The sequence below is a fragment of the Polypterus senegalus genome, unplaced genomic scaffold, assembly GCF_016835505.1.
Source record: "Polypterus senegalus isolate Bchr_013 unplaced genomic scaffold, ASM1683550v1 scaffold_2397, whole genome shotgun sequence".
Lineage (NCBI taxonomy): Eukaryota > Metazoa > Chordata > Cladistia > Polypteriformes > Polypteridae > Polypterus > Polypterus senegalus.
Window position 1 is genome coordinate 182,212 of NW_024385608.1, and position 26,321 is coordinate 208,532.

General features: G+C 44.3%; 1 pseudogene; it reads right to left on the bottom strand.

The window, feature by feature from the left end:
- Nucleotides 1–4,890: 4,890 nt before the first annotated feature.
- Nucleotides 4,891–23,913, bottom strand: LOC120522392 (annotated as a pseudogene).
- Between the last annotated feature and the right edge of the window lie 2,408 nt (nucleotides 23,914–26,321).

Genomic DNA, 26,321 nt, shown 5'->3' on the forward strand with positions numbered 1-26,321 from the left:
GAAGGCTATGAGGCGTGGAAGCTTAGGAACAGAAAAGGTAAGTTTAGCGTTGAATGAGAGGAGAAAGTGGTCGGTTATAGTGAGTTCATCTGCTGTAAGATCAAAAGGAACAACACCAGAGCAGCAAATCAAGTCCAAGATATGTCCTTTACAATGGGTAGGAACATCAGTGTGCTGCTGGTATCCAAAACTCTCAGGCAAGATAAAAAGTCTCTAGTGAGAGGGATATTGATATTGTCCAGATGTATATTAAAATCCCCCAGCAGAATTATATTTGGAGTAATTACAGATAGATTGGTAAGGAAGGTAGCAAGATCGTTCAAAAAATTGTTGTTAGACTTAGGAGGACGGTAGACAGTTACAATGATGGTTGGAACTGGCCCAGACAGTTGACACACAGTCGATTCAAAGAGCTAACAGCAGGAGCAGGCAACGGCAGGACTTTCCACTTCTCGCGATAAATTATCGTGACACCTCCTCCACGGCCAGATGCACGGGTTGACAAGTGTAAACAAACCCCGGGGGTGCATTCATTAAGTTGTGAAAAGTCTTGAGGTTGCTGCCAAGTCTCAGTTAAACAGAGAAAGTCAAACTTACGGTCAATGAGGAGATCCTGAATGAGATGTCCCTTGCTCGTAAGTGAGCGGATGTTCAATAGACCAAAGCTGACAATGTTGCTGTCGCATTTGACAGTGATGTTAGTCGACCAAGCTAAGCTGGCCAACACGCTATGGTCAGCGTTCCTATCTGTGTTATGTGGAGGGTGACGAAAATCAGACCAAAAGAGTTAATTCCTTTCGAGGCGTCCGTTGAATCTCGGCAGGACCCACGATGGATGTATCTCCGACGAGGAGAAGTATGGCGTCCGGGTCGAAATATAGCACCGACAGCAAAGGCACAGACTGGAGAAGACGTAGTCGAAGCAGCTGGGTACTGGAGGAGGCCAGTTGCAGGTTGAATAACGTGCGACAGAAGACACCAAACAAACAACCAAGCAAAAATCCTACCAGTCCACATTGTAGGCGAGGAGGCCACAAGCAGCTCAGACGTGAAGAGAATAAACAGGTAAGTTTCAAACGAAATGGAGGTTAGGCTGAAGCTAAATGCAGACACAGCATATAGTATATAGTACATAGCATATATAGCCACGCAGAGATGTCAGCAGTATGGAAAAAAAGAGAAAAAAATACCATCCAAATCACTAGTCTAGCAAAATCAATATTCTAGTTACCGAGCAGCGGCGACCAGTCCCGCCAGCGTTCACTCAACCGGAAGTCTCAACAACTTCTAATCAATCTGTATACAATCAATAAAATAAAATATTTTTATGACACCCACTGCACACCCAACCTACCTGGAAAGGGGTCTCTATTTGAATTGCCTTTCCCAATGTTTCTTCAATTATTTCCCTACAAGTTGTTTTGGAAGTTTTTCTTGTCTTCTTAGAGAGTCAACGTTGGGGGGCTGTCAAGAGGCAGGGCCTGTTAAAGCCCATTGCGGCACTTCTTGTGTGATTTTGGGCTATACAAAAATAAATTGTATTGTATTGTATGCTAAGGATAGAGCTGCCAGGGAAAACAGATGGAGGACTGTGTGTCTATACTAATAATGCTTGCTGCACTAATATAACTACAATTAACAAGTTTTGTTGTCCGGACATGAAATATCTGATGCTAAGATGCTGACCATTTTACCTACCGAGAGAACATACTGTCGTTATTGTAATGGCAGTATACATATCCCCTCAGGCAATTCTTAAGTCAGCTCTTGAAAAATTGTTTGACGTTATCAGTAAACAATAGAACTTGCACCCTGATGCAGTTTTTATCATTGCTGGAGATTTTAATCAAGCGAACCTTAAGGATGTATTTCCCAGATTTTATCAGCATGTACATTGAAAACCAGAAAGGGAATACACCTTAGACCACGTCTATAAAAACATAAAAGACGCCTATAAGGTCATGTCATGCCCCACCTCGCCCAGTCTGATCATCCTCTTTGTTTCTTGTTCCAGTGCTCAAAGCCCTTATCAACAGTACTAATCCAATTAGCAAGACTCTTAAAGTTTGGCCTGAAGCTGCCATTTGTCAACTCCAGGACTGCTTTGAACAAACAGACTGGCATATATTTTTCAATAGACAGACTTAGAGACATATACTTCATCTGTGCTGCCATATATTAATTACTGTGTAGACGATGTCACTGTCAACAAAAGGATTAAGGTCTACTCAAATGAGAAACCATGGACGAATAGTGAAGTCAAACAGCTGCTCAGGGAATGGGACAAAGCCTTTAAATTAGGCGACACCTCGGCCTATAGAGCTGCCAGATCTAACATCAAGAAGGGCATCCAGTCTGCTAAACTAATGTACAAACAACAGATCGAGGAGGACTTTGACAGTAACTCAAACTCACAGCAGATGTGGCAAGGCATCCAATTAATCACAGATTACAAAAAGAAAAATGACTACAATACACTCTGACCAATAACAATGCCAACCTAGCAGAGGAACTTCTTTGCACGGTTTGTTAAGGACAATAAACAGCCTCCAGTCAGCTTCGAGCTGACCAAAGACTCACAGCCTTTGGTCGTACATACATGATGTGCGGCGGACACTCAAAGACATCAATACAAGGAAGGCAGCAGGTCCTGAAAATGTGCAAGGACGTGTGCTCCAGGCCTCGCTGACCTATTAGCGGAGGTATTTACACACATATTCAACCTCACTCTCTCCTCAAGTGTGGTCCCCTTGTGCCTGAAATCCACAACCATTGGAACTGTTCCCAAAAAAATGAGGATAACCTGTCTTAATGACTATCAACCAGTCGCTCTCACCCCTGTCATCGCAAAGTGCTTTGAACGACTGGTAATCACCACATCAAAGCCTCCATCCCAGCTGATGTACACCAACACCATGCTGCTCTCTCGCACCTGGAAAAGCCCAACACCTATGTTAGGATGCTCTTCATTGACTACAGCTCTGCATTTAATACCATCATACCTAACCAGCTGATCCAAAACTCAATGCACTACGACTTCCTCCGTCCATATGCAACTTGTTACTGGATTTTCTCACTAACCGCCCCCAGTCTATCAGGATGGGCAAACACACATCCTCCACCCTAACCTTGAGCACTGGTGTGCCGCAAGGATGTGCACTAAGTCCCCTTCTCTATGCACTCTTCACCCAAGACTGTCAACCCATCCACCAATCAAACATTATTGTTAAATTTATGGATGATACGACTCTCATTGGGCTTGCAACAGACAACAATGAAGCTGCATATAGGGAAGAGGTTCAGAATCTGACAGAATGGTGCAACACCAACAACCTGGTCTTAAATACCAAAAAGACCAAAGAAGTTATTCTGGACTTTAGGACCACTAAAAAGACCAATCACAGTCCAATAACAATCAATGCAGATGCTGTGGAGAGAGTTTCCAGCTTTAAGTTTCTAGGAGTCACCATCTCAGAGGACCTGTCCTGGGCTGACAACAACTTGGCTATAATAGGCAAAGCACAACAACACCTCTATTTTCTCAGGAAGCTAAGGAGAGCTGACCTCCCCCAGAAGCTGTTGGCTAATTTCTATAGATGCACTACAGAGAGCATCATAAATAACTGCATGATGGCCTGCAGGTACAACAGCTGCACCAAGGCTGCTAAAGAAAAACAGCAGAGGCCATTATTGGGACTGAACTGCCATCACTCGAACTCTCGTATAAGACTTACTGTGTGAGAAGGGCCAAAAACATTCTCAAGGACAAAACTCAACCTGGAAATTCTTTGTTTGAGCTTCTCCCGTCAAGAAGACGCTTTAGGTCAATCAGTGTACGCACAAACAGACTAAAAAGAGTTTTTCCCATCTGCCATGAACTTTCTGAACTCTGAATCTCCTCAGTCTGAGATCATTTTCATTTGAACATGTGCAGTAAGCTATATTGGTAATGTGCAGTATACACATATATAATAGAATATATCATATGTAATGTACTATTCATTAACAGGTGCAATAACAATTTATGCTGCTGTACTTTGAGCAATAATAATTTGCTCTGGTTACTTGATCACTTAACACTGTATATGACATATCTGGAATTATTTGCAAAAGTTTTGCAGAAACTCTGAGGTCATCAAAGTAGTTCAAAACCATACCTGGTTCTCCAGTGTTCACAGAGATGACTTCACTAGGAGGTCCCACTCCAGCCTCAGAGACGGCTGCATATCTCACGTCATACTGTGTAGACCTCTGAAGACCTTCCAGAGTGAAACATTTCTCTGTGTCTCTCGTCATCTGTGACCTCCACTGTTTCTCAGTGTATTTTCGGAATTGCACCAGATACTTTATTGTTTCATTTGATCCATAAAGCGGAAGGGACAGTTCTATTTCTGCTAACTGACTCAATGTTTTTAATACTTTAGGAACATCTGGAGTTGAAGGGGCTCAAAGTCTGAACTACGCAGCTCCCTTTACAATACAAGAGAACTGAAATGCCTTCTTGCGTCTCAACAGGCCTGCTAGTAACCACAAATTTGGTGGCTTCATTCTGTTGATTGTTACTTGCAAAATCAAGAAAGAGTTGTCTTCTCAGTCGTATTTTGTTACAGTCCACCAGTGAATGTACCCACTCATCATTGTTCTCCATATCAGTGCTTCTAATGCCATGTTGTTCTTCAGATAAGTAATATTCCATTGTGTTTAAACTTTTGCTTTCTTTGCTTAACAAGTTAAAATTAAAGTTCACAATGTAGTTAATGTTTGGCTTAAAAATCAAAAGCTCTATTCTATCAAACCTTCCAGTTAGAAGTGATATATTGCTGTCTTCCATACCATTAATCAGGGCCTCAATCACCCTAATCTCTGTCTGAAGTGAGCACAGCCAACCCTCTAACTTGTGCTGACTGAATGGTGATGTCCCATGAGCTTCAAGGATGTCACCCACAGCAGTTGCATTTGTTGTTCCTCCCGAACTGATGGCAAAATCTGAGCGAGAATCTTTTGAAAATACAGCTTGTACCTCTCAATCAGAGTTTTGAATCTGCTAATTTTCTCTTCTATGTTGTAGAAGTTCTTGACTATGGACTCTGTTAAAAGATAATCACATATCGACACTGCCTCAAGTAAAGAGTCCAGCACATGCTCTGCCTGGGTGACCAGGTCAGTACTGATCTCATACATCAGCCTGGCCGCACTGGAGTCCAGCAAACTGAGTGGGTAAAGCCACACAGTGATGGGCACTGCATACTCACCATCTTCACCCAGGAAAGTGGGCAGTTTCTTGTACACATCCAGGGCTGTTAAATAATCAACTGGAAGTTCACGAATATAAAAGTCTCCATGGAAAGTGCAACGTGTTTTTCAGCTTCCTCCGTCTCTTTAGCAGACAAGTCCAGTGATCCTTTGCCATGAATGGACAAGTGAGGGATTTTATCTATTGATACTTTTAATTCTCCTGCAATGGTCTCCAGAGATTCATCTTTAGAAACATCTCTATCAAACACCATGAGGGCCCGAGCTCCATACAGAATCGCAGTAACCACATGAGTTGCTGTCCCCTGCCTGAACACTTCTTCATACGTGACGTTGTTTCTACTGAGATGACTCATTGTCATCTGCTTAAACATGGTGGTCATGAAGTAATTCAGGGTCACTCTAGCTTGATTCTTGGAGGACTTGCTGTTGTTTAGGTATTTGGCTGAACCTTCAACCTCTACAAGACCGCAGGCAAAACTTCCTTTCAGTGCTGCATTGATATTAAGTGCCTTAGTCTTGTCAGTCAAAGAGCCGGAGGTCTCTAGTGAATACTCCGTAAGACGTTGTGATTTAACGCTGATGTCTTTCTCCAGGTCGGACTTACTCCAGAGTGTCACCCCTGTGGAAGCAAAAATATTTGTAGTTTGACAGAATCCTATATGAACTAATTTTATATATTATATTTCAGCATTGATCTATAATAGTCTTCTTTAAAATGTCCTGCATGTTGGTATTATGGTAACCAGCGTGGTGACACACTTTAGTGATCTAGTCACTCTCTCTCTCTGGAGAGTCCATGTACTCTATGACACCTGAGTGTACCCAGTGGCACAAACGTACCTGTTTTCAGACTTTGTTCTCATCTTGCATCCCCTATCATACCTCTGCAAGCGGCAGACAAAATGTACAAAGGGGACATTTGTTTCAGACAACACAGCCTGGTGGTGGGCAGAGTCATTCATGGAAGCCTGAAGAAACTGCAGGTTTTATTACAGCCAATGAAAAAGGCAGTTCTTGGTTAAGTGTGAATTTAGTTTTCGTTTGAAATTCCCATTTTAGTTTTGTCTTTTCTTACGATTCATAAGTTTAGCCCACAGAGTTCAAAATGTCAAAATGACTGATTGGCACTCAGAACTAAGATGCTGGGCAAACATTCCCAACAACAACAGGAACATTCTTGGTTGTGATATTTGTCTCCCTTTTTTGTCTTTTCACAAATATGCAAGTATTGTTGGTATTTTGATATTTTCTCTAGTTTTTAGAATTTTTCCCTAGACTTACATTCTAGTTTTGTTCATTTGGAACCTTTTTGAATTACTGATTGAAAATCATTCATCTTTGGAATCTAATTACTTTTAAATGTTTCCTATTAAAAAAAATCACATTATTTAAAGAATACTAATTAGATTTTTCTGCTAGGGGTTTACAGTTCCCCTTCCCTTACGTGATTGATTTGTACGCCTTGGACTTTTGGAGGTGTTGGCCTTGAAGCCTACTTGAAATATTCAAGCCTTTTGAATTTATTTGAAATTGTAGGACTTGTGATCATGACAGTTATAAGGGTCTTTAACAAATCAGCTGCAGCTATCTCACAGCAAAGGGCTGCAGAGATCATATCTTGGGTCCTCCATACATTGAATTTTCATGTTCTCATCCCTAGGTGTCATTCCACTGAACAAAGACATACAAGTTATTAATAATAATAATAATAATAATAATAATAATAATAATAATAATAATAATAATAATAATAATAATAATAATAATTCTTTACATTTATAGCTAGGTGAATTGGTGGTGCCCGACTGGCCCTAGTTTGTGTTTGGAGTATGTGTGTGTTTTCAGCCTGTGTTGGACTGATGCCCTGTCCGAGGTCTGTGCCTGCTTTGCACCCTATGCTGGATGCTGGATGGGATAGGCCCCAGCACCGTTCCCCACTACTCTGTTCAGGACTAAGTGGGTTAGATAGTAACATGACTTGAGAAAACTTTCTAAAATCCTGTTTTCACTTTGTGATTCTAGAGTGTTGCTTAATGAAGGAGAAAGAAATTGAAATTATTTTAGCACATGGCTGAAACAAAACAAAATGTGAAAAATGTGAAAATCTGAATACTTTTGAAGGCACTACATATATTTGCAAATGTCCTTTCAAGGTGTAATTTGAGATTAACTCAAACCAAACAGTTGTGGAAAGACAACAAGCAGACTTTTTCTTTACCGTGAACTAGGTCATTTATTTCCTGCTATAATTTGTGCATTCTTATAAAACAACAACCGATGATGCGTATGCCACCTCCATCTTTTCAGCATCCCACCTAAAATCCAGAGATATTTGTATACAAACATATAATCTAATCTGTATAATTTAGAGGTCAAGCCCAGTCTGCTATTTCTTTTAGAAATGCTTTCAGTTCTAACCATTTATAAACCAGAGGTGACATTGGTTACCTGGGACAAGCTGATCACTGCGACAGTCATAAAGCATCCCTAACTGGAATGGCGTCCAAGAGCCGCAGTTGTAATGGAGACAGTTTGCTCTGCCATTTTCTCACTGCAAACAATAGAGATCACAATAAGTTCAAAGGTGTGAGAGAATAATTTGGAAGTAACAGTAATTAAGTATTTTGTTTTGCAGTGCACATTAAAATATATAAGCATTTGTCTTAGAAATGTCATGAAGAGACTGTTAAATGGTCAAAAGCAGAATGTTCCATGGGGAGTGGTCTAAGAAACTGGCTGATGTAACTTTCTTTCATGCACCCAGTAAGACTTGCTAGTTGGCACATAATACAGTTTTCATAACAAAATAAAGAGCTGAACTCAACAGCTATTGAAGAACAAGGATATAAAGAAGAAAAACACTTATCGTTAGCTGGTTGTGCCCTATACAAAAGTACCTCATGTCTTTAAATCAATCAAAGTATGATATGTAAGCATTGTATCAGCACTGTTATACAAATTTGGTTGTTTATAAAATAGACCTCTGCCCTTATTTCTCTGACCATTCTCTAACAGACTGCTGTGATGAGAATGCTCCCTTTTCAGTACTTACACAACGGACAAGCTTTTCTCCCACCCAATTATTGATTCAAAAGATTTTCTCAGACTTGTCCTATTAGAGGATACATTGCTTTCTTTAAATCAGATGTTGATTTCTACTTTATTCTCATCACAATGTGACACAATGAAGCATTCAAAGAAGTAAGGCCAAGCTACGTCATAAAACAACTTCATGACTAAAGATGTTAGTGCATCAATGGACTTAAATCTCTGAAGTCTTACCAGACAGCCTTGGTGTCACAATCACTTCTACTCGCCTAGAGGTTCTATTCAAAACTTATTTTTTATGACACTATTTAACTGATAACATTTTAGAAGCAGCATTTAAAAGAGGGAAAATGATTTGTTTTTGGCTCTACTTTCCTTCTATCCAGTGACGGTGGACTCCTGTGTTGTAAAATGTTGTCTTTTTCAGTGAATTAAATGCCAGTAATACTAGGTTGTTGTACCGTGTTAGCCATTATGAATGTAGAGAAAAGCCAAGCAAAATGACACCTTTTATTGGCTAACTAAAAGAATTTCAATATGCAAGCTTTCGAGGCAACTGAGGCCCCTTCTTCAGGCAAGTTGCCTCAAAGCTTGCATACTGTAATCTTTTAGTTAGCCAATAAAAGGTGTCATTTTGCTTGGCTTTTCTCAGTGAATTAAATAATTAATTTATCTTTAACATTTGGATTATTTTTCTTTTTTTCCACTTTGACTGTAAAAAAAAAGAAAAGAAAAGAAAGAAACAAGGCTTGGAATTGGCTTCCTGAACCCGATTAAAATGAAATAAACATTAGTGTGACTTAGTGAAGGAGGTTAGGAGAATCTGGACTCAAATTTCAAATTAGGGTTATAAGATTATTTGTATCGACTCAGCAACTCTATTTCAAGGCCTTGTAATTTGTAAGTTTTCTTTTTTATTTAAATATAATAAAGCAGTAAGTATTTTTTCAATGTATTTTTCTTCTAATGCTATTCATTGTTTAGTGATAAAGAGAAGCAAATTATCTTGTAAGCCTTTTGTCACACACGCAGTAGGAGGCGCGGATTGATTCGATAGCACCTGGGAAACCACTCGCCAGGGAATGGTGGGGTATTAACTTTCTCCCTCTGCTTCCTCATAGAAAAAAAGACCTTCCTGCACCATAGGCCTGGATTGACCGCAGTGCGATACTTCCGCCCTTCCTCCGCCATCTTGCCCTGACGCCATCCTTCCCATCCTCCCTTGCGGTCCTTCCCGCATTCCTCCACTTCCGCTCCTCCCCAATAAAATGGCCGCGACGCCAGGAGTCGCGCGCGCATTATGAACTTTTGTTTATGATATTTTGACCTTTTTTTTGTTTTTACAATATACGGGCCGGAAAACCCCAACCCTTGCTACTGTCTCCTCGGTCCTTTACAAGTGGCGAGTCGGCAGGATAGAGATCCCGGAATGACGGAGGGACAGGACCTGAACACCGTGCTGCAGGAATGAATGCCCAGCTCCAGGCCCTGCAGCAAGCGCAAGCCGCTACCACCGGGAGCTGGAGGCCACGAAGGCCAGGTTAGTGGAAGCCCAACGGGCGAGACCAGACCCGCCCAGGCAGCCTCCTCCTATGGTCCGATGGGCCCTCGGAGGACGCCGATGCCTACCTGGGCATGTTTGAGAGGACGGCCACCCGAACGAAAGTGGCAGCGGTCCAGTGGGCGCCCATCTTGGCGCCATACCTGAAGGACCAGCGCTGTGGCCTATTATGACCTCCCTGAGGAGGAGGCCGCTAATTACGACCTCCTCAAGCCCAAATACTGGCCCGCTACGGCATTAGCCCGGCCAGCAGGCGGCGAATGGCGGAACTGGGTCTTTGACCCGAAAAGCCGCCGCGCCCAGGCGCTCGAAGTTCTGGGGCAAGATGGGCCGCTGGCTACGGCCAGAGAGCCCGACGGGCGGAAAGTGGTCGAGCGGGTGGCCTGTGAAGGCCTGGTCAACGCGATGCCCAGTTCCCTCGCCCAGCAGGTCCGGGACACGCCTATCAGAACATGTCGGGCCTCCTCGACGCCCTGGAGCGCCAGTTGGCGGTCCTCCGACTTGGGGGTCAGAAAAGCCTGCTCGCTGGAACCGCAGGGACGGGCGGCCACCCCGAGCCCCTCGACGCGCTGCAGAAGCGCCAGCCAGAGCCAGAGAGGCCGGGTCCGCCGCGCTGTTTCAAGTGTGGCGAGACCGCCACCTGCTGCCAAACTGCCCCCATCACATCGCCCGGAGCCTATGGACTGCAGCTGGACATCATCGGAGAGGTATTGTACCCGCCGCATCCCTTGGCGAGTCGACACGGGAGTGGTGTTGCTAAATGGGCACGCCGTGGTGGCTTTGTTTGATTCCGCAGCAACATTACCATTGTTGCTCGCCGTTTGCCTTACCGCAACAGTGGTTAAAACAGCATTTGTTGGTTACCTGTGTGCATGGGGGACTAGGTCATATCGTTCCGCCACTGCTATGTTACCTGGAAGGGGAACCAATCCAAATGACGGTCGCTGTGTTACCTGACCCCCTTCCCAGTGATTCTGGGACAAGACTGGTCTAAAAGAATCAGCGGTAAGCCATTCGCCGCCCCGGGCCTCGTTGGATCTTGTCATGAGGGGAAAAGGCACCTCCCGCGCCTCCACGCCGTGCACAAGGGCAGGCCCTATGGGCGCTGGTGTCTCGGGGACCTTCCGTGGCTACGGACCTTGACCCGAAGATTCCGCCGGAGAAGGGACTAGCCAGGAACTCTTCCCGGCCCAGGCCCCAAGACCCTCGGCGCCTGGACCATCAATTTCGTCCACGCCGCCTCCTTTAAGAGGGAGCAGTGGAATGATGACTCCCGCGCTTTGCCCGAATGCGCATCGTTCTGCCTAACAGCTCAACAGCGGACGGATCCACACCGCGGAACCCTTCTTTGTCCTTGAGAATGATCTGTTGTACCGAAAGTGGCTACCCATGAGGGCGAGGTGCGGAAGTTGTTGCTAATTCCGCGTACCTTCCGGCGGAGATATGCGAAGTTGGCACATGCTCACCTCCTAGGCCCACCTCGGGGCGAAAAACACTGGAGAGGATTAAGCCCGCTTTTACTGGCCTGGGATCAATGAGGAGGTCCGGCGGTTCTGTCAATCCTGTCCGGAGTGCCAGACCCGCCAGATTCCTAGGAGGGACCGTGCTCCTCTAGTCCCTATTCCCTCGTGGACATCCCTTTGAAAGGATAGGGGTCGATTTGGTGGGACCCTGGAGCCCTCAACCCGTGGCCACAAGTATATCCTAGTCATGGTGGACTATGCCACCCGGTACCCAGAGGCGGTTCCCCTGCGCCCGCTAATACTAAAAGCATCGCGGAACTGGTTAACTTGTTTTCACGCGTGGGCATACCCAAGGAGGTCCTCACGGACCAGGGTACGCCCTTCACTTCGGATACGCTCAAGGAGGTAGCCAAATTACTGCAGATAAAGCACCTGAAAGCGCCAGTCTATCACCCGCAAACTGACGGGTTGGTCGAACGATTTAATCAGACGCTTAAGCAGATGCTCCGCAAGGTAGTCAGCTGACGGCAGGAACTGGGACCAGCTCCTCCCGCCGTGCTTTTGCCTACCGGGAGGTACCCCAGGCCTCTACGGGCTTCTCCCCTTTGAATTACTATACGGGCGACAACCCCGGGAATCCTCGACATCCTAAAAGAAGGCTGGGAGGCCGAGGCTCTTCCCTCCTCTAACATTTTGAGTACGTGGCGCAACTGCGCCGACCACTCACAAAGATCAGGCCCCTCCTAAAAGAGCACGTGACTCGGCGCAAGCAGCGCAGGCCCGTGTTACAACCGCAACTCCGTCCTCAGGGAGTTCCGCCTGGGACCGAAGTTATGGTGCTCGCCCCGACCTCCCACTCGAAGCTGCTCGCCACTGGCAAGGGCCTTACGAGGTTAAGGAGAGAAAGGACTGCGCCGACTATTTGGTGAAACAGCCCAATCGTCGACCGAAAGTGAGAGGATCTATCATGTCAACCTGTTAAAGCCCTGAGAGATAGAGAGGAGCTCCCAGCTCCCGTAGGTCACTCTCCCTTTCGCAAGCACAACTGCCCTTAACCTCGGCGAAGAGCTGACCCCAAGCAGCGGCAGGAGTTAGCCCAAACACTCCGAGCCATCCCCGAGGTAGTGAGCGAGTCACCCGCCGGACCGCTGATTGAGCACGATATAGTCACGGAGCCCGGGTAATCGTCCGAGAGGCCCTACCGACTCCGGAGGCAAAACGCGCAGAGGTCGAACTGGAGGTGAAACGTATGTTGGACATGGACATAATTGAAGAGAGCCATAGTCCCTGGTCCAGCCCTATTGTCCTCGCCTCCAAGCCAGACGGCTCCTGGAGGTTCTGTAATGACTTTAGACGCCTGAATCAGATCTCCAAGTTCGATGCCTACCCCATGCCCCGCATTGACGACCTCCTTGAGCGCTGGGTACGGCTCGATATCTGACTACCCTTGACATGACAAAAGGGTATTGGCAAATTCCTTTAACGGCATCCGCAAAGGAGAAAACGGCCTTTAGCACCCCTAGCGGGCACTGGCAGTACAAGGTCCTCCCATTTGGGCTGCACGGGCCCGCGACCTTCCAACGCCTGGTAGATAGAGTGCTGAAGCCCCACCAGTCCTATAGTGCCGCTTACCTGGATGACGTTGTCATCTATTCCGCACCTGGGAGGAGCATCTACTGCAGGTCGCAGCTGTCCTCCTAACACTGGCTAAAGCCGCCTCCGCATAAACCCCGGAAGTGTTTTTGGATTAAAGGAGGCCAAATATTTAGGCTACCTCGTGGGACAAGGACAGGTGCGCCACAGAGCTCCAAAGTTAAAGACATCTTAGAATGGCCCGTCCGAGTACCAAGAAACAGGTGCAGGCTTTCTTGGGGCTTGCGGGTTACTACCGCCGGTTTGTTCCTCGCTTCTCCGAAAGAGCAGCACCCTTGACTGACCTGACAAAAAGGGCGCCCCTAACGTGGTGTGGACCGACAAAGCAGAACACGCGCTCAGTGACCTAAAGAAGGCCCTAACGCCGGCACCTGTGTTACGGACGCCCGATTTTGGGCTCCCGTTTATTCTCCAGACCGACGCTTCGGACACAGGCCTGGGTGCCGTGCTGAGCCAAAGCGTCGATGGTGTCGAGCACCCTGTGATGTACCTTAGCCGGAAACTGATGGACCGGGAGACCCGCACGCTGCAGTGGAGAGGGAGGCCTTGGCCATTAAGTGGGCAGTGACCCACCTCCGTACTACCTGCTGGGTCGCGAATTCGCTCTGGTGACTGATCACGCTGCACTTCAGTGGATGTCCCTACACAAAGAGTCGAATCCGCGGGTCACCAGGTGGTTCCTGGACTTACAGCCGTATAAGTTCACTCTCACTTATCGGCGGGCACCCTTCAGGCCAATGCCGATGCCCTCTCTCGTATTCACGACCTCTCGGTTAGGTCCGCCCGACCTGACGGTCCTGGGCTAAGGGGGGGATCGTGTCACGCACGCCGAGTAGGAGGCGCGGATTGATTCGATAGCACCTGGGAAACCACTCCGCCAGGGAATGGTGGGGTATTAACTTTCTCCCTCTGCTTCCTCATAGAAAAAAGACCTTCCTGCACCATAGGCCTGGATTGACCGCAGTGCGATACTTCCGCCCTTCCTCCGCCATCTTGCCCTGACGCCATCCTTCCCATCCTCCCTTGCGGTCCTTCCCGGCATTCCTCCACTTCCGGCTCCTCCCCAATAAAATGGCCGCGACGCCAGGAGTCGGCGTCGCGCATTATGAACTATTTTGTTTATGATATTGACCCATTTTGTTTTGTATTTTACAATATACGGGGCCGGAAAACCCCAACACTTGCTACTGTCTCCTCGATCTTTACACTTTATAAACACTGAAAACAATGGCATCTGCCTCAAAAGGCATTTATTATTTAAACAATCATTATGTATATATTACATTTATGTATTTTATATAATTATTGCCTTATCAAGACTATAAAACATTAAACACTTATCATGGCGGCGGAGAGAAGTGATTAAACACGCACATGTCAATGTCACTGTACTCTGTAGATGTGATAATTACTATAAGCTAAACCAATTAGAGATTCCTCCCCTTTACCTATTTTCTAACTTTAATTTTACTTTTCTCTTTGTAAATCACTTTGAGTTCCACATATGGATGAAAATGTTCTACACAAATAAATGTTAAAATCATTCCTTAAGATCTCCTAAAGTCGTCCTGCTTGACATCTCTTCATAACTGAGCTTCTTTGTCAATAAAAGCCTCTGAAAGTTCACCACCAGCCCCTTCATTCTGTGAAGAACATCAGATGTGCTCTCGTCACACAATTCATTTGAAAGCAGTGTGGTAGTGAAGGTCCATGACTTGCTATCGGAAATGATCAAAGTAAGAATATAGTTTATTTATAAGGCACCTTTTCCCGTGCTATGAAAAACACCTCTCAAATATTCTGAAAGGTACAATAGAAATAAAATCAAAGATAAAAATCACTTGAATAATGCTGGATAGAAACAAACACCAAAAACAGATTAATAAATATGTGAAAGACAAAGTTCTGAATTAAAATTAGAAACAATGAACAGGGAAAAAAATAAAATTGCTAAAATAGCTAGAAATTACTAGAAGAAAGCAGTAAATAAATAACAACATTTTTGTAACTTAAATGAAGAGATGTTAATATGGATTTAAAGTTACCCACTAGAATAAAGACTGTTTAGTAGGACGGCCTGGATTTTCTTATTAAACTTGGAACCAAACACTTAATGGACACTGAACATTTAATGCCTTTATCTGATGTTCAGTTCATATCTAACAATCCCACCCAGAATTGAGTGGCTGTGAATGTAACAACCCAAACGTAGTCGCCTCATTTAGAGACACAGGCTCATCGAGTTTATCGACATTACAATCCAAATGGAATTTGACGGTTGCAGTTTTACCGTTGCTGAACTTTGTGATAAGTAACACCAGCAGCAGACAGTTTGTTAATAAAGCAGTGAGCTGTGTCATCATATCCAACAGAGCTGACATTTGCTTAGACCCCCTGTAGCACAGACCTCATCTCCATTCCTAGCAGCACATCTGTCCCATCCTCAGTGCCACAATAGAACCTCCAGCAACTAATAGAAATTCCAGAAAAATAACTGAAAGACTTGACTTACAGCCATGAAGCAGTAGCAGCAGCAGACCCCTCGACTCACACCACAGCTCTCAAGGCTGCTCTTCTACATTCCAACAAACTGAAATCAGGAAGCGCAGTCTTGTGCTTAAAAAGTAAACAGGAATGTTGTCTGGTGAGTCTTTTTCAGGGTGCCACTTTACCACTTAGTGCTCCTCTTTTACAGGCTGACCAGAGATACAATTATAAGAGTGCTAACACAATGCTAACAAAATGAACTCCTCTACACAAACAGACCCTTGTCTAGCACATAATACCCAGTCATTGTGAGGCCTGCTGATGGACATGATCTCTTCACCTCTCACATGAATGTGGTCGGTGACTCTTATAAAAAACCTCAACACAAAGCGTCCTCCATATGAGCAACGAGACTGATGCTGGCAATCAATTGGAATTTTGTTAGACAGCTGGTTAATTCAAGTGGCTTTATTGTCATTCCATCCATACAGAGTATTGCAGCATAGAGTGGCACAGAATAACATCTCAGGAGATACGGCAGGGCTAAACCTCTTCAACTTCCAGGTCAATTTTAAGTTTATTCTCATATATACAGTGTGTGAGAGAAGGGCTTCAAAAGGGCTTATCAGAAAAACCTTGAAGGGGAAAATGTGCACAGAATAAACGTAAAGCATTTGTTAATAATGTTTCAATGGATCAGAGGTCAGAAGTAATGAAGTAAAACAACTTTTCAACCGTTCTTAAGTAGAATTTTCATGTAGGCTATCTGTATCTATATTTGAGTATTTTAATTATTTGAGACTTTTTATTTTAACTAACCACATTTCAAAGGAAAAAAATCTGTGCTCTCTACAATAAAAAATATCTTAGTATATATAGCTTAATATCTCACCAATAAGTTTCTGCATCCGAACAACAGGGGAATCTAGGTGAGATAATTTTAATTTATTTGAATATATATGCAAAATTGATGGACTATCCTTTACCTGTATATATTTATTTGCATATTTTATGTCTTTGATTTCTTTGTATACAAAATATTAATTGCACAGGAGTGAAGCAAAAGGTACAGCACAGGCAGCAACAGCGGTGATTTAAACGGTGAAGATGTGGTCAAAACAAAGCCAAGCAACACTGGACTTGTTAATTAGATCAAATATTCTAGCAGGTCAGTGAATATGCCCCTTACAAGTGGCTGGCATAAAAATGAGCCTTCAGTAAATGTGGTGCCTTTATGCCAGCCATAAAACACAAGGTGATAGCGTTCAAAATTCAGCACCTGGTGCTGAAAGGAGAATGAGCGCACTTCTTCAATCAAAATGGATAAAATAAATTTATTGTATTCACAAAGAAAATATATATATATATATATATATATATATATATATATATATATATATATATATATATATATATAATTTTTGAATTTTATTTATTTACATAAACAAATTACAATACTTTTGATAAAGTTAGCACAGTATATCAAAATAAAGATTCAGGACAGAACAAAATTCAGATCTATAAAATGATATAAACTAATATACTACACAAAATTAACTTACTTTAAATAACAGCAGAAACACACTGAGAACGTAGAGCTGCGAGTAGATAGAAGATTACTATGAGATCCTAATGATCCAAGTAGATATTGGTGCAAACAGGAGTTAAATGGGCGTGAATATCATTTTCGACTTCAGACAAACATATATTAAATTTGTGTATGTCCGGCACTGATCAGCCAATCGTAAATTTAAACTTTGTGGTCAATCACCTTTTATTTAACAAATTGCTAATCGGTGTTATTTGTCATTCATGTCCCACTTTACCCAATTGCCTTATGGATACGTTAAAAAAGGTGGGAGTAACTTCTAAAGGTGGACGTGTGAGATAATTTCTAAAGGTGGATGGTCAAGATAAAGTGACTATAAGAGATGGAGTGTACAGTATATTCATAAAATACATCTGTAACAATAGTCTACTAGTGCCAATATCTTACACTATAGTACTCTGTTGAGTGCATTATTAAGACTGAAGTGTATTTTACCACTTTCAGTTATGATTAGCGGTTTTGAAAAATAATGATAATTAAAGTTTGGATATGAAATATTTATCGTTACTAAACAACATCTGAAGAAAATTTAAATGAACATAACAATACAAATTTGTCTCCACCTAATTTTAATGGATTGACGTGGACTAAAGTGTGGGCTCTACTTGATTGAGTCAGTCAGATTAAAACAAATGTTTGACTGTTGGTGTTTACTCAAAAGTCCAAATGAAATAGCCGCCTACATTTAACTGTCGCCTTAAAGACGGGCTATAAACGTATTACAATTTTAAACTTTGAATAAACTGTCAGAGTTAAATCCTTACTTCTATAATCCACAACCCTAAAATGTGTTTATTACTTTCATTACTACTTATCAAAGTTTATTTATTTTTGTATTCCTAATATTTTATTGTAGCCCCTTCTGCCCGCAGATCAGCCTCTGTTCTTTGTTTGCTGATGTGTGTTAAATATTCTGCGGTCTTCATGTCTGTTCTCATCACACCAGCAGCTCTAGTGAGCTTCTTGCCTGTGGATCTCGTATTCAAGTTTGTTTTTAGCTGTATTATGATTACAGAATATTACAAATCACATACTTGACACTCTCACGTTCAGGTATCAGGGAATAGACAATATTAAGAAAACTAGCAATAAAATTGGGACTTTAAATAATCCATTGGCTGTCTCTACATGTTATCACTGTTAAATGTAAGAAATACAGTTATCATGTGCTGATAGTCACATTTCAATTATTATTTTTATAGTGAAGTTTACTATGTTAAACGATCTGTGAAGAGAAAATATTATGCCCTAAAAAGAGTAATAATTGTGCAGTTTTTACAACTGTGCACCTGTTAATCAGGGTATTCAGTTATTTGACTTAATTGGATCTTTATTATTTTTGGGATTTTAAATACCTCTTTAAGATCATCAAATATATGTTTATTATAATACATATTACTTATGCATCAATTATATTTAGAGATTGAAACTTGACAGATGTTTGCTTGTAGTTCATATCTCATTGAGCCTCCATTTGACTCCATCAGGTCCTAGTGGTGTGCTGAACACATCAGCCTGTCTTTAGGGTCTCTGAGACTGGAGGAGGTCAGGAGTCCAACTGTACCGCAGGCACTGATGTGCTTCAGCATCATGACTGGTGACAAGTTAAAGATGGCAGATAGTTCAGCTGGACATCATCCTATATGACTACCCAAGCAATATATATACTGCTCAAAAAATTAAAGGAACCCTTTTTAATCCTAGTTTAACATCAAGTCAATGAAACTTCTGGGCTAGTAATCTGGCCAGTTAATTAGCAGAAGGGGTTGTTCATCAGTTTCAGCTGCTTTGGTGCACTAGAGGTGCAACAGTGAAACGACGCCCAAACAGGAATGAATGGTTTAACAAGGGGAGGAAGGCCACTGAAATTTTTCCCTCCTCATCTGTTTTGTCACTCGTTTTGCATTTGTCTACGATCAGCGTCACTGATGGTGGCATGAGGCCATATCTGGACCCTACAGAGCTGGCACAGGTAGTCCAACTTCTCCAGGATGGCAGGCACATCAATACCACATTCCATTGCCAGAAGGTTTGCTTTGTCCCAAACACCATCTCAAAGGCATGGAGGAGATTCCAGGAGAAAGACAGGCAGCTACTCTAGGAGAGCTGGACAGGGCTTCTTGTAGAAGGTCCTTAACCCATCAGCAGGACCAACTGGTATCTGCTCCTTTGGGCCAGAAGGAACAAGGATGAGCACTGGCAGAGCCTACAAAATGACTTCCAGCAGGTCACTGGTATGAATGTCTCTGACCAAACAATCAGAAACAGACTTCATGAGGGTGGCCTGAGGGCCCGACGTCCTCTAGTGGGCACGTGGAGCTTGATTGGCATTTGACACCGAATACCAGAATTGGCAGGTCCACCACTGGCGCCCTGTGCTTTTCAAGCACGTGGGGACCATAAAACTGAGTACTAATTGGAGTTGCTCCAAAGAAATTTCGCAAAATGGACTCGCCTGCTTACCTGCCCCATCATTTTTCCCTTTGATTTTCGGGGTGTCCCTCTGTAGGCTGATCATTTTCACTTCCATCCTTTTTCCTGACACATCACCATATCAGTCCATAGCAGTAGAGGTATCCATCAAAGTGTTACTTTAAATGGTTTTGAGCAGTTCCATCAGGTTGGATGGGAAGCGTCGGTGCACAGCCATTTTAAGATCTCTCCAGAGATGTTCAATCGGATTCAAGTCTGGGCTCTGGCTGGGCCACTCAAGGACAGTCACAGAGTTGTCCTGAAGCCACTCCTTTGATATCTTGGCTGTGTGCTTAGGGTCGTTGTCCTGCTGAAAGATGAACCGTCACCCCAGTCTGAGGTCAAGAGCTCTGGAGCAGGTTTTCATCCAGGATGTCTCTGTACATTGCTGCAGTCATCTTTCCCTTTATCCTGACTAGTCTCCCAGTTCCTGCTGCTGAAAACATCCCCACAGCAGGATGCTGCCACCACCATGCTTCACTGTAGGGATGGTATTGGCCTGGTGATGAGCGGTGCCTGGTTTCCTCCCAACGTGACGCCTGGCATTCACACCAAGGAGTTCAATCTTTGTCTCATCAGACCAGAGAATTTTGTTTCTCATGGTCTGAGAGTCCTTCAGGTGACTTTTGGTAAACTCCAGGTGGGCTGCCATGTGCCTTTTACTAAGGAGTGGTTTCCGCCTGGCCACTCTACCATACAGGCCTGATTGGTGGATTGCTGCAGAGATGGTTGTCCTTCTGGAAGGTTCTCCTCTCTCCACAGAGGACCTCTGGAGCTCTGACAGAGTGACCATTGGGTTCTTGGTCACCTCCCTGACTAAGGCCCTTCTCCCCTGATCGCTCAGTTTAGATGGCCGGCCAACTCTAGGAAGAGTCCTGGTGGTTTCGAACTTCTTCCACTTACGGATGATGGAGGCCACTGTGCTCATTGGGACCTTCAAAGCAGCAGAAATTTTTCTGTAACCTTCCCCAGATTTGTGCCTCGAGACAATCCTGTCTCGGAGGTCTATAAACAATTCCTTTGACTTCATGCTTGGTTTGTGCTCTGACATGAACTGTCAACTGTGGGACCTTATATAGATGGGTGTGTGCCTTTCCAAATCATGTCCAATCAACTGAATTTACCACAGGTGGACTCCAATTAAGCTGCAGAAACATCTCAAGGATGATCAGGGGAAACAGGATGCACCTGAGCTCAATTTTGAGCTTCATGGCAAAGGCTGTGAATACTTATGTACATGTGCTTTCTCAGTTTTTTTAATAAATTTGCAAAAATCTCAAGTAAACTTTTTCATGTTGTCATTATGGGGTGTTGTGTGTAGAATTCTGAGGAAAAATGAATTAAATCCATTTTGGAATAAGGCTGTAACATAACAAAATGTGGAAAAGTGATGCGCTGTGAATACTTTCCGGATGCAATGTATATATATATACTATCAAAATACCAGGCTTTGCAGCTAAGTACTGCATTAAAATTTTTATTAAGAAGAAAATTAAACCTTTTAAACTGAGGGAAAATATACCAATAATTATTTGTTAAGGATCTCTTTGTATACCACAATTTCATTTCAGCCCATTGTAATATGACTAAGCTGTGTGCTGAGCTTACTCTTGAGCATGCAACGTACAGTTGGCCATGTGAAAAGTAATCTTGTTTCAAATCTCACAGCTTGGATTGCTGCTGTCATAATCAGTTTGAGTTTCATGGTTTGTTTCAATTACGACAGTATTTGCAGGACTTGTGTTGAAGTGACATTCGGCATCTGTCAAGCGTTGTAAGCATACAACCGGTTTCATTGAGAAGTTCACATGCAGCTTTTGAGAGTTTAAACATTTATAAACATCAAAGTGTCCACTACTCAAATCGTCACCTGTGAATCTAAGATGTTTTAAGAGGCATTGGCGGTTGTCGAAAGGTGTAAAATATTTGGCAATTTCGTACACTTAAAAGTGTCAACCGAACAATTCAGCGGCAGCCATCAACTCACATGCAGAACCATAGGTGAAGGGCTTAAGCATTTCACTCTTCTAGTGTTCCTGTGTAGTATAATTATCTCCTGTACCGTCATCAGTACACACCTTGAACCTGTCCCAGTCGTTCAATACATAAGACACAATGTTCTTCCGGATATCAAGAGTGAGCCTGATATGGCGTGCAATATGTAACACAGAGAATGGAAAAGGTAGGTGCCATCTCCAGGCATGGAAACCACTCGGCAAGTGACAGTTCTTTGATCGATGGTAATCACCTCGATAGACATGTTAATGGGGGTACAGTTGGAATGATAAAGGAAATGGGTACCTGAGCAATGTAAAGTAAGTCTAAAATACCTACATAATAACTATAATCGTAATAAACGAACAATAAAACAGCAGAGAAGCCGTGGATTAAATAAAAAGGCTGTAGTTATCAGTAGGGAGACGTGAATCCCGTGGTGAAGCAAGGAAGGGAATGTAGAGACCGGAGCGACGGACGGCCTTATATAGGCAGGCAGCCAACAATGTGGGAGGCGTTGGGATGGGGACCCATGCCGCCTCACACGGTGACCGAGCTGCAGTTATGGACATATATATGTACGTAAGTAGGATTCAGTTAGCGTTGGGAACCCGTGTACCAAATTTCTTGAAGATGGGCCCAAAAGTAACAAAGACTGTTGAAAAGTTCAATATGGCGGCCGACAGTGGCATCATACCACCAAAATAAGTATGTACATTGGTTTCCGTTAGCGCAGGGAAGCCGCCTACCAAATTTTGTGAAGATGGGGCCATAAATAAGAAAGTTCAACATGGCGGACGTTGTTGACCGTTATGACCGCTACGCGTAGAATTTCGAAATGAAACCTGCTTAACTTTTGTAAGTAAGCTGTAAGGAATGAGCCTGCCAAATTTCAGCCTTCTACCTACACGGGAAGTTGGAGAATTAGTGACGTTGGAAAGTTCAATATGGCAGCTGACAGTGGCATCATACCACCAAAATAAGTACGTACATTGGTTTCGTTAGCTCAGGAAGCCGCCTACCAAATTTCCTGAAGTTGGGACCATAAATAAGAAAGTTCAACAAGGCGGACTTTGTTGATCTTTATGACTGTTAAGCGTAGAATTTCAAAATGAAACCTGCCTAACTTTTGTAAGTAAGCTGTAAGGAATAAGCCTGCTAAATTTCAGCCTTCTACTTACACGGGATGTTGGAGAATTAATGATGAGTGAGTGAGTGAGTGAGTCAGTCAGTCAGTGAGGGCTTTGCCTTTTATTAGTATTGATATTGCCACACACGCGTGCGTATGGGAAGCAGCTAAAGGGCTCGGTAAGGACAGTTCTGAGGCATACCAGGATGTGGCAGAGTGCACTGACTCTTTTCTTCCTTGCCTGCAGGCCATTCCTAGGAGATTCCGCCTGGCTCTCCTGATGTCACTTCGGGACCGAGCCTATTGAAGGAGACCTTGCCGGCTCCGCCCCTGTGATGTCACGTCCGGGCTCGAACCAATGGCTGAAGACCTCAATAAGCCCGACCCCTATGATCTCACTTCCTGTCTTCCCCTTTAAAAACCTCCTCCTTTTCCCTAGGCTTCAGTTCTGTATTGGACTCAGTTTTGTGCACAGCAGTGCTATCATTTGAAAGGAACGCTTTGCAGCCAGGAAAACAAATTATACGAGTGGCTGCCCCAAACCTTGCTTTGTCTCATCGTGGCTTTTGTGACACTGGCATAACCGGCAGGATGGAAAAGTCCCGGAAGAGAAGGGGACAGGACCTGCAATGTACCCAGGTGGGAGCGCACGGGACTGAGTTTTCAGGCCGGAAGGGGTGTCCCATGGTTTGGCGAGACCCGCACGGCTCTGCTCCCGCACACTTAACTGGGCAACCTAAAGAGGCCAATGAGTGTCCGGGGCTCACAGAGGTGGGCTGCTCCGGAGGGGGGAGACAAAAGGTGCTTACTATGTTCTCTCAGAGGAGAGTGCCCCCTCCCTGTGAAACCAGAGCCCCAAGTACCACCTAGGGTCGCCCAGACTGGCAATTGAAAAATTTAAATATTGGAGGTTGGACCCAGAGTGGCCGACCCATGGACAAGCCTGGTCCCTCTGGGCAATGGTAGGGCAGTGGTTACAGCCAACTGAGAATAAGCCCTACCAAATAATAGAGCAGGTAGCCTGCTATCTGCTTCTGAGAGCGCTACCCCATGGCTTCACCCAGCCGATCTGGGGTGTGCAGTTTAAGAACATGGCTGAGCTCATAGAGCTTCTGGAGACACAAAGGTCGGCCTCACAGTCGGGGGGAGCAAAACCGTACCTGTGTCAAACTCACCTAGAGTATGTCCCAATAACTAAAACCCCCACTGCCTGGAGCTTGTGCCAGCGCCCCGGACTCATGGCGCGCAACCTGCTTGGAGGCGAGGTGGAATGCAGGTGGTGGGGAGAGGGAGTTGGTGCGCTCTGACTAACCCGTTAGCGGTCCCACACACGGAAATGATGATCGTAAACGGGTATAAAACAAAGGCTTTATTTGATTCCGCAGCAACTTTACCATTGTTACCCGCCGATTTGTGCTGCCGTGACAATACTTAAAATTTAAGACCAGTATAACCTGTGTCCATGGAGAAATCCGCTGGTACAGGTTCGCCTGTTGTGTCGCCAGCTACGGAGGGTCGGTTCAGAAATTAACCGTGGCGGTCCTTCCCGATCCTCCACACCCGTGATAATAGGGGTCTAAAATTAAAAGCGGCGAGACACATACCACTCCTGGTGTTAACTTTGGCCTAGTTATAGACGGGAATGAGCCGTCTCAAGCTGCCTCCACGCCGTGTAATCAGCCGGCAGAGAGAGATGAAGCGGCCCCTTGAGTGACGTGGAAACTCCCAGACCGTCGTGTACAGATACGCCATCCTCCAGCTCCAGACGGAACGGGAGGAAACCACGCCCCTTGAGGTCGCTCCTGACCCTCTCTCCCTTTTACAGTTTCAATTTAGAGAGACGCCAGCTTCTTTTAAAAGGGAGCAGTGGAATGATGACACCCTTAAGTTTGCAAAAAATACAGTGGTCCTAGTCAACGGCCAGCACTAACCAGCCGATGCCACAGGGTCCTCACTTTGTGTTGGAGAATGACCTTCTTTATCGTGTAGCTGAGCATGACGGGTGGGAGAGAAGGCTGCTGCTAATCCCACGGACCTTCCGGCGCAGGTCTGTGAGCTAGCACACGCCCACCTCCTAGGTGGCCATCAGGGCACTGAGAAAACTCTGAGCGGATCAAGCTCCGCTTCTACTGGCCGGGAATCAATGAGGAGGTTCGCGCTTTGCGGAGTGTCAATTGCGACAAATTCCTAGGAGGGACCGTTCTTCTCTCGTTCCTATTCCCTGATTGATGTTCCCTTCCACAGAATCGGAGTCGACTTGGTTGGACCCTGGAGCCCTCAGCCCGAGGACACAAGTATATTTTAGTCCTCGTGGATTACGCTACCAAATATCCCGAAGCTGTTCTGTTGCGCTCAGCTACCTCTAAAGCCATCGCACGGGAATTACTAGGGGTCTTTGCGCGCGTGGGGATCCCCAAGGAAGTCTTGACGGACCAGGGGACCCCTTTCACCTCGGAGACGTTCAAGGAGACTGCCAAGTTACTGAAAATAAAGCATTTAAAGACCGCGGTGTATCATCCTCAAACCGACGGATTAGTGGAGAGGTTTAATCAGACTCTCAAACAAATGCTGCGTAAGGTGGTCAGCGAGGATGGAAGGAACTGGGATCAGCTCCTCCCCTTGTCCTTTTTGCCTATCGGGAAGTCCCACAAGCCGTTTTGAATTACTTTATGGGTGACAACCTCGGGGCATATTAGACATGCTAAAGGAAGATTGGGAAGACGAGGCTCTTCCCTCTACAAACATACGAGGTGTGGCAGAAAAGTAATGAGACTGATTTTTATTTACCAAAGTTTTTATTTTTTTCAAACGTCAATGTTATCCCCTTCAAAGTAGTTCCCTTCGGCAGCTACACACCGATGGAGACGTTGTTCCCACTGTTGGTAGCAGCTCTGGAACTCTTCAACCGGTATGGTCTTCAGCATGTCCGTTACACACTTTTGGATGTTTTCTAAAGTCCGAAATTACGTCCTTTGAGGACATTTTTCAGTTTAGGAAAAGGAAAAAGTCACACGGACTGAGGTCAGGTGAATAAGGGGCTGGGGAACCACAGGAATGCCTTTTGAGGTCAAAAATTCTGTTATGGAGAGGGCAGTTTTCGGCACCATTTTGGCACAGACCTTTCGCATGTGCAAATGTTCAGTCAAAATTTGATGAATGGTAAATCTGTTTAAATTTAATTGTTCACTCAACATTCTTAATGTTAAACGATGGTCTGATCTCACAAGAGTGTTCACACGTTCGATGTTTTCATTGGTTTTCGAAGTTGAAGTCCGCCCTGAACGGTGTTCATCTTCAACGTGTTTTCTGCCTTCCAAAAATGATTTGTGCCAGCGAAAAACTTGAGCTCGGGATAAAGAATGTTCCCCATAGGCCTGTTTTAACTTTTCAAGCGTCACACTTGCCGCTTAATGGCACAACGTTGCTCCAAATTCGGCTGTTCCATTTTGCGTGGCACAACCAAAAACACAACTTCGCTAATAGCAGTCACAAAAATCACGTAGTTAAAGGAAGGAGTTGAAACTCGCACTGAGCTATGGGAGGGTACTGATACACGTGCTCTATCAAGGACAACAGAGCAGCATTGCCAGATCACTTGGAGTGTTGCCAGTCTCATTACTTTTCTGCCACACCTCGTATTAGAATATA